This window comes from Muntiacus reevesi, chromosome 3 (genome assembly GCF_963930625.1).
Source record: "Muntiacus reevesi chromosome 3, mMunRee1.1, whole genome shotgun sequence".
Taxonomy (NCBI): Eukaryota; Metazoa; Chordata; class Mammalia; order Artiodactyla; family Cervidae; genus Muntiacus; species Muntiacus reevesi.
Genome location: NC_089251.1, coordinates 117,305,310 through 117,317,937, shown reverse-complemented (window position 1 = coordinate 117,317,937; position 12,628 = coordinate 117,305,310).

Below are 12,628 nucleotides of genomic sequence, written 5' to 3'. Positions count from 1 at the left end.
CCTGCAATGGTTGACTGTGGATGAACCAATGAGTGAGCTGGGCAGGTTCTGCTGCCTCTGCAGCTCTTATCATCCAGAATCCTCTAACATCACGTTCTGTGAAGTAGCTATTCCATCAGGGGTGCACTGACAGTGTTCTCCCCACATGACACTGCTTTCATTAAATAAATAAGAAATTAAATGTTAGAAACATATTTTACCTATTAGATCTTTCCTTTAGTGGTTCACTCGTGAAAAATTTAGTTTGTGTATTTCATCATTTAAATATACATTATTATGTATTTCATCCAGCAAATACCTCACATTGAGATGTATAGAAACATCTGTACGTTCAGCCAACTGACTATATAGCAGACCTCCCACACTGAGTAATCTGCTCTAAGACTTTTGCTTCGATCTACAGCAATGTTTTCTCTACATCTTCCAAAGATATTTGTGGATGAAGAAATGCCTTTTGCTTTTTCGACAGATCGTTTTCTATTCATTGTTTCTGCCATTTTTACTGCAGCAGAAAGCATAAATGTTTGCCTGGTGGTAGGTGTTTTATGTCTTATGGTATTCCGGAAGAAACTTTAAAAGAGCCGTCCAAATATTTATCATTGCTTAGGGAAATGTCATAAAGTACTAGATGGAACTATGTATCACTTTAAACTTCACTGGGGAAAAACTCTGGGGGGCTGTCTTCTGAAGGCTTAGTTGCTAACCAGGAGGGTTTCTTGCTGTCGTTGCTGTTGTTCAGTCATTCAGTCATGTCTGACTCTTTGCGACCCCAGGGACTGCAGCACGCCAGGCCTCTTGTCCCTCACTACATCCTGGAGTTTGCTCAAACGCATGTCCATTGTGTCAATGATGCCATCCAACCAACTCATCCTCTATTGCCCCCTTCTCCTCCTGTTCTCAATCTTTCCCAGCATCAGGGTCTTTTCCAATGAGTGGGCTCTTCACATAAGGTGGCCAAAGTATTGGAGCTTTAGCTTCAGCATCAGTCCTTCCAGTGAATATTCAGGGCTGATTTCCTTTAGAATTGACTGGCTTGATCTCCTTGCAGTCCAAGGGACTCTCAAAAGTTTTCTTCAGCACCATAGTTCAAAAGCACCAATTCTTTGGTACTCAACGTTCTTTATGGTCCAACTCTCATATCTGTACATGACCACTGGGAAAACCATTGCTTTGACTAGATAGACCTTTGTCAGCAAAGTGATGTCTCTGGTTTTTAAGAGGCTGTCTAGGTTTGTCATAGCTTTTCTTCCAAGGAGCAAGCATCTTTTAATTTCATGGATGCAATCACCATCTGCAGTGATTTTGGAGCTCAGGAAAATAAAATCTGCCACTGTTTCCATTTTTTCCCCATCTATTTGCCATGAAGTGATGGGACCAGATGCCATGATCTTAGTTTCTGAATGTTGACTTTTAACCCAACTTTTTCACTCTCCTCTTTCACCTTCATCAAGAGGCTCTTTAGTTCTTCTTCACTTTCTACCATTAGAGTGCTATCATCTGTACATATGAAGTTATTGATATTTCTCCTCATAATCTTGATGAGTGCTGAAGTAGGAAGTCAAGAAATACCTGTAGTAACAGGCATATTTGGCCATGGAGTACAGAATGAAGCAGGGCAAAGGTTAATAGAGTTTTGCCAAGATAATGCACTGGTCATAGCAAACACCCTCTTCCAACAACACAAGAGAAAACTCTACACGTGGACATCACCAGATGGTCAATACCAAAATCAGATTAATTATATTCTTTGCAACCAAAGATGGAGAAGCTCTATACAGTTAGCAAAACCAAGACTGGGAGCTGACAGTGGCTCAGATCATGAACTCTTTATTGGAGAATTCAGATTTAAATTGAAGAAAGTAGGGAAAACCACTAGACCATTCAGGTATGACCTAAATCAAATCCCTTATGATTATACAGTGGAAGTGAAAAATAGAGTCACGGGATAATATCTGATAGAGAGCGTGCCTGAAGAATTATGGATGGAGGTTTGTGACATTGTACAGGAGGCAGGGATCAAGACCACTCCCAAGAAAAGGAAATGCAAGAAAGGCAAAATGGTTGTCGGAGTGGGCCTTACAAATAGATGAGAAAAGAAGAGAAGCTAAAGGCAAAGGAGAAAAGGAAAGATATACCCATTTGAGTGCAGAGTTCCAAAGAATAGCAAGGAGAGATAAGAAAACCTCCCTCAGTGATCAGTGCAAAGAAAGAGGAAAACAATAGAATGGGAAAGACTAGAGATCTCTTCAAGGAAATTAGAGAGACCAAGGGAACATTTCATGCAAAGATGGCCACCATAAAGGACAGAAATGGTATGAACCTAACAGAAACAGAAGATATTAAAACAAGAGGCAAAAATACACAGAAGAACTATACAAAAAAGATCTTCAAGACCCAGATAATCACGATGGTGTGATCACTCACCTAGAGCCAGACATCCTGGAATGTGAAGTCAAGTGGGCCTTAGGAAGCATCATTATGAACAAAGCTAGTGGAGGTGATGGAATTCCAGTTGAGCTATTTCAACTCCTAAAAGATGATTCTGTGAAAGTGCTGCAGTCAATGTGCCAGCAAATTTGGAAAACTCAGCAGTGGCCACAGGACTGGAAAAGATCAGTTTTCATTTCAATCCCAAAGAAAGGCAATACCAAACAATGTTCAAACTACCACACAGTTGCCCTCATCTCACACACTAGCGAAGTAATGCTCAAAATTCTCCAAGCCAGGCTTCAACAGTATGTGAACCATGAACTTCCAGATGTTCAAGCTGGATTTAGAAAAGGCAGAGGAACCAGAGATCAAATTTCCTACATCTGTTGGATCATCAAAAATGCAAGAGAGTTCCAGAAGAACCATCTGCTTTTGTTCTATTGACTATACCAAAGACTTTGACTGTGTGGATCACAGCAAACTGTGTAAAATTCTTAAAGAGATGGGAATACCAGACCTCCTTATCTGCTTCCTGAGAAATCTATACAGATTTTTATTACAAAATCTATGCAGGTTAGCAAGCAACAGTTAGAACTGACCATGGAACAACAGACTGGTTCCAAATTGGGAAAGGAGTACATCAAGGCTTTATTTTGTCACCCTGCTTATTTAACTTACATGCAGAGTACATGATGAGAAACGCTGGATGAAGCACAAGCTGGAATCAAGATTGCCGGAGAAATATCAATAACCTCAGATATGCAGATGACACCACCCTTGTGGCAGAAAGTGAAAAAGAACTAAAGAGTTTCTTGACGAAAGTGAAAGAGGAGAGTGAAAAAGTTGGCTTAAAGCTCAACATTCAGAAAACTAACATCATGGCATCTGGTCCCATCACTTCATGGCAAATACGTGGGGAAGCAATGGAAATAGTGACAGACTATTTTTGGGGGGCTCCAAAATCACTGCAGATGGTGACTGTGGCTATGAAATTAAAAGATACTTGCTCCTTGGAAGAAAAGCAAACTAGACAGCATATTAAAAAGCAGAGACATTACTTTGGCTACAAAGGTCCATCTAGTCAAAGCTATGGTTTTTCCAGTAGTCATGTATGTATGTGAGAATTGGACTATAAAGAAAGGTGAGTGCTAAAGAATTGATGCTTTTGAACTGGGTGTTGGAGAAGACTCTTGACCGTCCCTTGGACTGCAAGGAGATCAAAGAAGATCAATTCTAAGGGAAATGAGTCCTGAATATTCATTGGAAGGACTGATGCTGAAGCTGAAACTCCAACATTTTGGCCACCTGATGGGAAGAACTGACTCATTGGAAAAGACCCTGATGCTGGGAAAGATTGAAGGCAGGAGGAGAAGGAGATGACAGAGCATGAGATGGTTGGATGGCATCACCAACTCAATGGACGAGTTTGAGTAAACTCTGGGGGTTGGTGATGGATAGGGAGGCCTGGTGTGCTGCAGTCTATGGGGTCGGAAAGAGTCAGACATGACTGAGGAACTGAACTGACTGAATCTTGATTTTAGCTTGAGCTTCATCTAACCCAGCATTTCACATGATATACTCTGCATACAAGTTAAATAAGCAAGGTGACAATATCCTGCCTTGATGTACTCTTTTCCCAGTTTGGAACCAATTTGTTGTTCTATGTCCACTTCTAACTCCTGCTTCTTGACTTGCATACAGATTTCTCAGGAGGCAGGTAAGGTGGTCTGGTATTCCCATCTCTTGAAGAATTTTCCACAGTTTATCATGATCCACATAGTCAAATACTTTGGCATAGTCAATAAAGCAGAAGTAGATGTTTTTCTGGAACTCTCTTGCTTTTTCAATGATCCAGTGGATGTTGGCAATTTGATCTGTGCTTCCTCTGCCTTTTCTAAATCCAGCTTATGCATCTGGAAGTACTGTTAGGACTTGAAGGATTTTGAGCATTACCTTGCTAGCATGTGAGATGAGTGCAATTGTGCAGTAGTTTGAACATTCTTTGGCATTGCCCTTCTTTGGGTTTGGGATGAAAACTGATCTTTTCCAGTCCTGTGGCCACTGCTGAGTTTTCCAAATTTGCTGGCATATTGAGTGTAGCACTTTCACTGCATTATCTTTTGGGATTTGAATTAACTCTGCTGGAATTCCATCACCTTCATCAGCTTTGTTCGTAGTAAAGCTTCCTAAAGCCCACTTGATTTCACATTCTGGGATGTCTGGCACTAGGTGAGTGATCACACCATTGTGGTCATTTGGGTCATTAAGACCTTTTTGTACATGCTGTTACTTTTTAAAAAATATTTTCCACTGCATAGGGTCTTCATCCTTTGTGAGGGCTTGCTCAAGTTGTATCACATGGGAGATACTCTCTAGTTGTGGTGCACCAGCTTCTCATTGCATTGGTTTCTCTTGTTGTGGAGCAGAGGCTCTAGGCATGCAGGCTTCAGTAGGTGCAAGCCATGGGCTTTAGAGGCAGGCCCAGTAGTTGTGGCACACGGGCTTAGTTGCCCCACAGAATATGGAATCTTCGAGAACCAGGGGGTCAAACCAGTGTCCCCTGCATTGACGGGGGAATTCTCACCCACTGCATCACCAGGGAAATCCAGTTTTGTGCTGTTATTGATGAAGACCTCCAGGCATTCAGAGCAAGCTTCACCAATGACAATGGAGGTGGGGGTGTTTCAAACTGTTTGGTTTTGTTTAATGTTTTATATTCAGGGCTGACTTCCTGTCAGTTCTGTACCATGGGTGATGAGCCTGTGTTGGGGCGAGGAAGTGGCTGCCACTTCTGTGACTGTTCACCTGGTCTGGATTACAGGTATTATTTGTATTATAGTTTTTTTTACAGGAACTTTTGGTAAGCCACTTGTTTGTTTTGGAAGATTCATTTGTTTAAAACTATAGTAGATCATACAGTCTATAAACTTTCTTAGCTCAACACACTCAACCTTACTCTGTCCCAGCCCACTGGAAGTGAGGAAACAGGGAGGCGATGCTGTGTCAGCCCCCTGCCTGCAGCATCCGTGCTCTCTTCTCCAGGACACCTGCCAGCCATGCTGGAGGGTGGGTGCCTGGTCGAAACTGTTGTTGATGAAAAATGAATCAATGGTGATCTAAAGAGATAGAGAATTTTATTTGACCCATGAGGATTACAACTTGGGAGAGAATCTTAAAAAACTCCAAGGACTGTCCATACACATTTGTGAGACAGAGGATCATACATGAAAATGGCACACCCACATATTACACAAAGTTCACCTAAGATACAGGGTTCAGATAAGCACATACAAACCGAGCAACACATCCCAGGACTCCTTATGGGATTCAGACAGAAAGATAACATTAAAGGAGTTATGTTCCTTGTGTCAGAAAACCTTGATCTTCCTGATAGAGCAGGTGACTGAAGCTTCCAGAAGTACAGAATCCTAATTACTGATAGCTTACGGTGAACAGTGTCAGATTCATCATCTCTGAAGAAGAAGATTTCACTTCGGGACCAGGGACCAGGCTTGATCATTCAAGAGCCTTCATGTAGCAGAGTTTTATTAAAGGAACAGAGAAAGCTTCTGACATAGACATCACAAGGGGGATGGAGAGTGACCCCCTAGCTAGTCTTATCAAGGCTGTATATACTTTTACGACAAACATTTTAAATTAACAAGATTAGAGCTAGCAATAGGGAGGTCTTAACCAGATACACTCCCACAATACAAGTCTTAAGATAACAAGATTAGTCAGAAGGTTTTTGTTAGGGAGAAACATGTCCTTGAGCAAGATACTTTATTATATTGACTAAAACAAAGCAATGTAGGAAGAAAAAATGTTTGTCCTTTTCTCCTTGAGAGCCCCAGACCCCTTTCTCCTTCTCAAGGGCTCTGGGCCCCTTTCTCCTTTTTGGGGACCCTGGACTTCTTATCAACCTACCTAGGAATTGACTCTCTCACTACTGGACTGCCAGGGAAGTCCTGAAGTAGAGAATTTTATATCGCCCAAGTGAAGATTATAACCCAGTAAGAAGTCTTTCAGAAAGCTCCAAGGAATGCTCCTACACATTTTTGAAATAAAGTGATCATACATTAAAAGGAGATAGTCATCTTTTACACAAAATTCACCTAAAAAAATAGTCCAGACAAGCACATACAAAGTGAGCAACAGGTCCCAGGATCCCTTATGGGATTGAGAAAGAAATGGGACATTAAAGGAGCTACATTGCTGGTGTCAGAAAAAATAAACAACGTTGATCTTCATGATAGAGCAGGCACAGAGCAAGTGCTCACAGCTTCGAGAAGGTCAGCTTTATGTATAATGCAGGGGCAGGCTGAAGGTTGGGGAGGGCCCGCTACAGCAGGGACTGCATTATGCTTAGATTCTCCTGAAAAGTGAAAGTCACTCAGTTCTTTTGGACTCTTTGTGACCCCGTGGCTATACAGTCCACAGAATTCTCCAGGCCAGAATACTGGAGTGGGCAGCCATTCCCTTCTCCAGGGGAACCCAGGGATCAAACCCAGGTCTCCTGCATTGCAGGCAGATTCTCTAGCAGCTAAGCCACAAGGGAAGCTGAAGAATACTGGAGTGGGTAGCCTATCCCTTCTCCAGCAGATCTTCCTGACCCAGGAATTGAACTGGGGTCTCCTGCATTGCAGGTAGATTCTTTACCAGCTGAACTAAAGATTGTCTTGTCCTTCACTAAATGCAAATTTTATTTCATCAGGATAAAGTCTCCAGCATGGAGACAGACATTAAATAGGACCAGGGCTGACTGCCAGGGTTGTTGTAGCAAGGCTGAAATGAGATAAAGCCTGGAAGGTCCAGGCACAAAGCAGGCACACTAGGAGGCCTGATGTCCCTTCAGCCAACCCACTGAGATCCAAATGGGAGACCTGGAGCCCTTGGGTCCCAGACAAGACTCAGGCCAAACTACTCCCATGACTACAGGTGCATCACTCCCTGCAGAGTTCAGACTGGGCTCTAGGGGGCGTCTAGGTTCAGTCCCAGCCAGACCTGTAGCACAGCCCATCCCTGGCTCCTGGAGTCCCTCCTTTCTCCCACCCTGGTCCCTGCAGCAAGCCCAGAGGGGCTCTGGTGACCACACAGGATGCTTCCTGATGGGTAGTCACCGGTGCTGCCTGGAAACCTCGGGAGACCTCAGACGAGATGACCTTTGTCAAAACCTTGCTGCTGACACTCCCATCTGAAGCTGTGACCTCCCTGCTTTCAGACATAGGTCTCCCCACTTGCTCAGCACCCACAGACTGGCTGTAGTGCCTTCCAGGATATCTCCCTCATCCCTGTTTCTGGTAGGAGTGGGACTGGGGGTGCAGAGACCTGTAGAAAGCTAAGCCATATTCTTAGTCGCACCCTCTGATCTAAAGTGACCCAGGGCCTGCTTCCTCCAAGTGAACAGAGCTTCGGGGTTGCTCCTACACACACGTCAGGCCACACCTCAGTGTCCCCCTTGGCATGACATCACCACCAGGGATGCCCAGTCTATGCCACTGTGCCAGGCACAGTGCCCAGGATCCAGCTGTGTGTCCCTGGAGAGGCCCCTCAGTGAAACTATGAACCATGCTGCATAAGGCCACCCAAGACAGACGGGTAATGGTGAAGAGTTATGACAAAACGTGGTCCACTGGAGAAGGGAATGGCAAACCACTTCAGTGTTCTTGCCTTGAGAACCCCATGAACAGTATGAAAAGGCAAAAAGATAGGACACTGAAGGACGAACTCCCCAGGCTGGTAGGTGCCCAATAGGCTACTGGAGAAGAGTGGCAAAATAACTCCAGAAGGAATGACGAGACAGAGCCATAGTGAAAACAACACCCAGTTGTGGATGTGACTGGTGATGGAGGTAAAGTCTGATGCTGTAAAGAGCAATATTGCATAGGAGCCTGGAATGTTAGGTCCATGAATCAAGGCAAATTAGAAATGGTCAAACAGGAGATGGCAAGAGTGAATGTTGACATTTTAGGAATCAGTGAACTAAAATGGACTGGTATGGGCGAATTTATTTCAGATGACCATTATATCTACTACTGTGGGCAAGAATCCCTTAGAAGAAATGGAGTAGCCATCATAGTCAACAAAAGAGTCCAAAATGCAGTACTTGGGTGCAATCTCAAAAACGACAGAATGATCTCTGTTCGTTTTCAAGGAAAACCATTCAATATCACAGTAATCCAAGTCTATGCCCCAATGAGTAATGCTAAAGAAGCTGAAGTTGAATGGTTCTATGAAGATCTATAAGACCTTCTCGAACTAACACCCAAAAAAGATGTCCTTTTCCTCATAGGGGACTGGAATGCAAAGGTAGGAAGTCAAGAGATACCTGGGGTAACTGGCAAATTTGGCCTTGGAATACAAAATGAAGCAGGGCAAAGGCTAACAGAGTTTTGTCAAGAGAACTCACTGATCATAGTAAACACTCTCTTCAAACACAAGAGACGACTACACATGGACATCACCAGATGGGCAACACCAAAATCAGATTGATTATATTCTTTGCAACCAAAGATGGAGAAGCTCTATACAGTCAGCAAAAACAAGACTGGGAGCAGACTGTAGCTCAGACCATGGACCCTTTATTGCAAAATTCAGTCTTAAATTGAAGAAAGTAGGGAAAACCACTAGACCATTCAGGTATGACCTAAATCAAATCCCTTGCAATTATACAGTGGAAGTGACAAATAAATTCAAGGGATTAATTCTGACAAAGTGCCTGAAGAAATATGGACGGAGGTTGGTGATACTCTATAGGAAGCAATGATCAAGACCATCCCCAAGAAAAAGAAATCCAAAAAGGCAAAATGGTTGTCTGAGAAGGCCTTACAAATAGCTGAGAAAAGAAGAGAAGCAAAAGGCAAAGGAGAAAAAGAAAGATATACCCATTTGAATGCAGAGTTCCAAAGAATAGCAAGGAGAGATAAGAAAGCCTTTCTCGGTGACCAATGAAAAGAAATAGAGGGAAACAATAGAATGGGAGAGACTAGTCAGCTTGTCAAGAAAAGTAGAGACACCAAGCGAACATTTCAAGCAAAGATGGGCAGAAACAGTATGGACCTAAGAGAAGCAGATGATATTAAGAACAGGTGGCAAGAATACACAGAACTCTATGGAAAAGATCTTCATGACCCAGATAACCATGATGGTGTGAGCACTCACTAGAGCCAGACATCCTGGAATGCCAAGTCAAGTGCGCCTTAAAAAGCATCACTACAAGTAAAGCTACTGGAGTGAAAGAATTCCAGTCGAACTCTCAAATCCTAAAAGATGATGCTATGAAATTGCTGCACTCAATATGCCAACAAATTTGGAAAGCTCAGCATTGGCCACATAACTGGCAAAGGTCAGTTTTTATTCTAATCCCAAAGAGAGGAAATGCCAAAGAATGCTCAAACTACCACACAATTGCCCTCATCTCACACGCTAGCAAAGTAATGCTCAAAATTCTTGAAGCCAGGCTTCAACAGTACGTGAACCGAGAACTTCCAAATGTTCAAGCTGGATTTAGAAAAGGCAGAGGAACCAGAGATCAAATGGCCACTATCCGTTGGATCATCAAAAAAGCAAGAGAATTCCAGAAAAACATCTACTTCTGCTTTATTGAGTATGCCAAAGCCTTTTGACTGTATGGATCACAACAAACTGTGGAAAATTCTTCAAGAGATGGGAATACCAGACCACCTGACCTGCCTCCTGAGAAATCTGTATGCAGGTCAAGCAGCAACAGTTAGAACTGGACATGGAACAACAGACTGGTTCCAAATTGGGAAAGAAGTACATCAAGGCAGTATATTGTCACCCTGCTTATTTAACTTACATGCAGAGTACATCATGAGAAATGCTGGGCTGGATGAAGCATAAGCTGGAATCAAGATAGTCAGAAGGAATATGAATAACCTCAGATATGCAGATGACACCACCCTTATGGCAGAAAGCAAAGAGGAACTAAAGACCCTCTTGATGAAGGTGAAAGAGGAAAGTGAAAAAACTGGCCAAAAACTCACCATTCAAAAAATGAACATCATGGTGTCTGTCCCATCACTTCATGGGAAATAGATGGGGAAACAATGGAAACAGTGACAGACTTTATTTTCTTGGGCTCCAAAATCACTGCAGATGGTGACTGCAGCCATGAAATTAAAAGATGCTTGCTCCTTGGAAGAAAAGCTATGATTAAACCTAGACAGCATATTAAAAAGCACAGACATTACTTTGCCAACAAAGGTCTATCTAATCAAAGCTATGGTTTTTCCAGTAGTCATGTATGGATGTGAGAGTTGGATTATAAAGAAAGCTGAGCACTGAAGAATCAATGCTTTTGAACTGTGGTGTTGGAGAAGACTCTTGAGAGTCCCTTGGACTGCCAGATCAAACCAGTCAATCTTAAAGGAAATGAGTCCTGAATATTCATTGGAAGGACTGATGCTGAAACTGAAATGCCAATGCTTTGGCCACCTGATGGGAAGAACTGACTCATTTGAAAAGACCCTGATGCTGGAAAGATTGAGGGCAGGAAGAGAAGGGGACAACAGAGGATGACATGGTTGAATGGAATCACCAATTCAAAGGACATGAGTTTGAGCAAGTTCTGGGAGTTGGTGATGGACAGGCCTGGTGTGCTGCAGTCCACAGGGTCAGAAAGAGTCGGATATGACTGAGCAACTGAACTGAACTGGACTGGTCCTTCAGGGAGGAAACGGCCACCCTCCCATCCAGATGTTGAGGTCACCGTCCACCTCAATAGGGAGCACCCAGCTCTATGCCGGTTCTGGTCCTTTCTCTGCTCACCAGATTTGTCAGTTCCTGGTCATCAGCAGCAGGGCACCCCCTCTGTCCCCACCCCAGCCTGGGCTCCTCGAGCAACAGGAAAGGCATCACTTTCGAACCTCTGTCAGCAGTGACCGCGGTCAGCAGTGACCGCCATGGTTTGGTCCCGTGGGAAGCTAGGAGGGTTTTTTTTTAATGCAAAGTAGACATGGAGAGACATGGTTTTGCAGCACCAGGGGACCACAGCTTGGAGATCTGAGCTGCCTGCCCCCCAGTGAATCAGCTTGAGCGGCAGCCAGAGGCTCGCAGGTCCGGGCCCAGCTGAGATCGGGGGGCCAGGTGCCATGTCCTTTTCCTCTGACCCGGTGAGCTCATGCTGGCCCACAGCCCTGCTGCAGGGCTGCTCAGAGGGCTGGACCCGAGGGATGGACGGTATGTCCCCTGCAGCCCCTGCAGTGGGAGCCTCCCACCCTGTGTAGGAGGCAGGGAGTGTGGGAAGGAGGGAGGCATCCACGGGCCTGGCTGGGCCGGGCCCTTGTTGAGGACAGCGGGCCACAGGGCAGAGAGCAAATGAGCGACACCCCCATACTAGTGGGGAGGGGGGGGACACGGCCAGTGGAACCTGAGGGTTGGTGCCTCGAGGGTGGCCTGCAACCGAGTGAGGGCTGAGAACCCCACCAGGGCCAACAAAGAGGCCCCAGATGAGCCACAAGCCATGTCCCGTGAACAATGTTTATGACAAAGGCTGGTGTTGGGTCTGCAGGCCTGGTAGACTGGGGTCCCCTTGAATGTATGGGGCAGGGACCCCACCAGGACACCAGGTCTGAAGACCAGTTCCCAGGAGGGCTCTGCAGGACGGGTCAGGACAGAACAGGGCACGACTGGCTTTCCCCAAAGGTGAAGGGGACTTGGAATGTGGGACCCCAGCCCCTGGTGGTCTTGGACATGAGGACAGTGGCTCTGTGGCTGCTGCAGGGGCCAGTCACCCTGGCCAGCCTCAGGGTGAAGTCCACCCTGTCAGAGTGCTGCTTAGCTACATGCTGCCCAAATTCGGGGTCTCCTCCAGGAAAAGGGAGTCTGCAGAGAAAGGACTTCTAGGGGGACGATGGGCTGAGATTCATACTGTTCTGAAAGTATCCTTCAAGAATCCCATGAAGGAATTTTAAATAGCATGTTCAGAGGCCTGCATTTTTCTGTCTACAGTCTTGGACCTGTTTGGTTCTAATCAGTTTATGTGGTCCCCTCAGGCTATGTCATTCTGTTAAAAGTTGTGCCTTGCCGCTTCCTTCCTGTTTCAAGACCAGATAGGCAGAACATAAAAAGATTACTGATAATTAAAGAAAATCAGAAAAAAAAAAAAAAAATAAAAAAAAATAAAAAATAAAAAAATAAAGAAAATCAGTCATCTCATCTTAATGAAAGTTGTGAT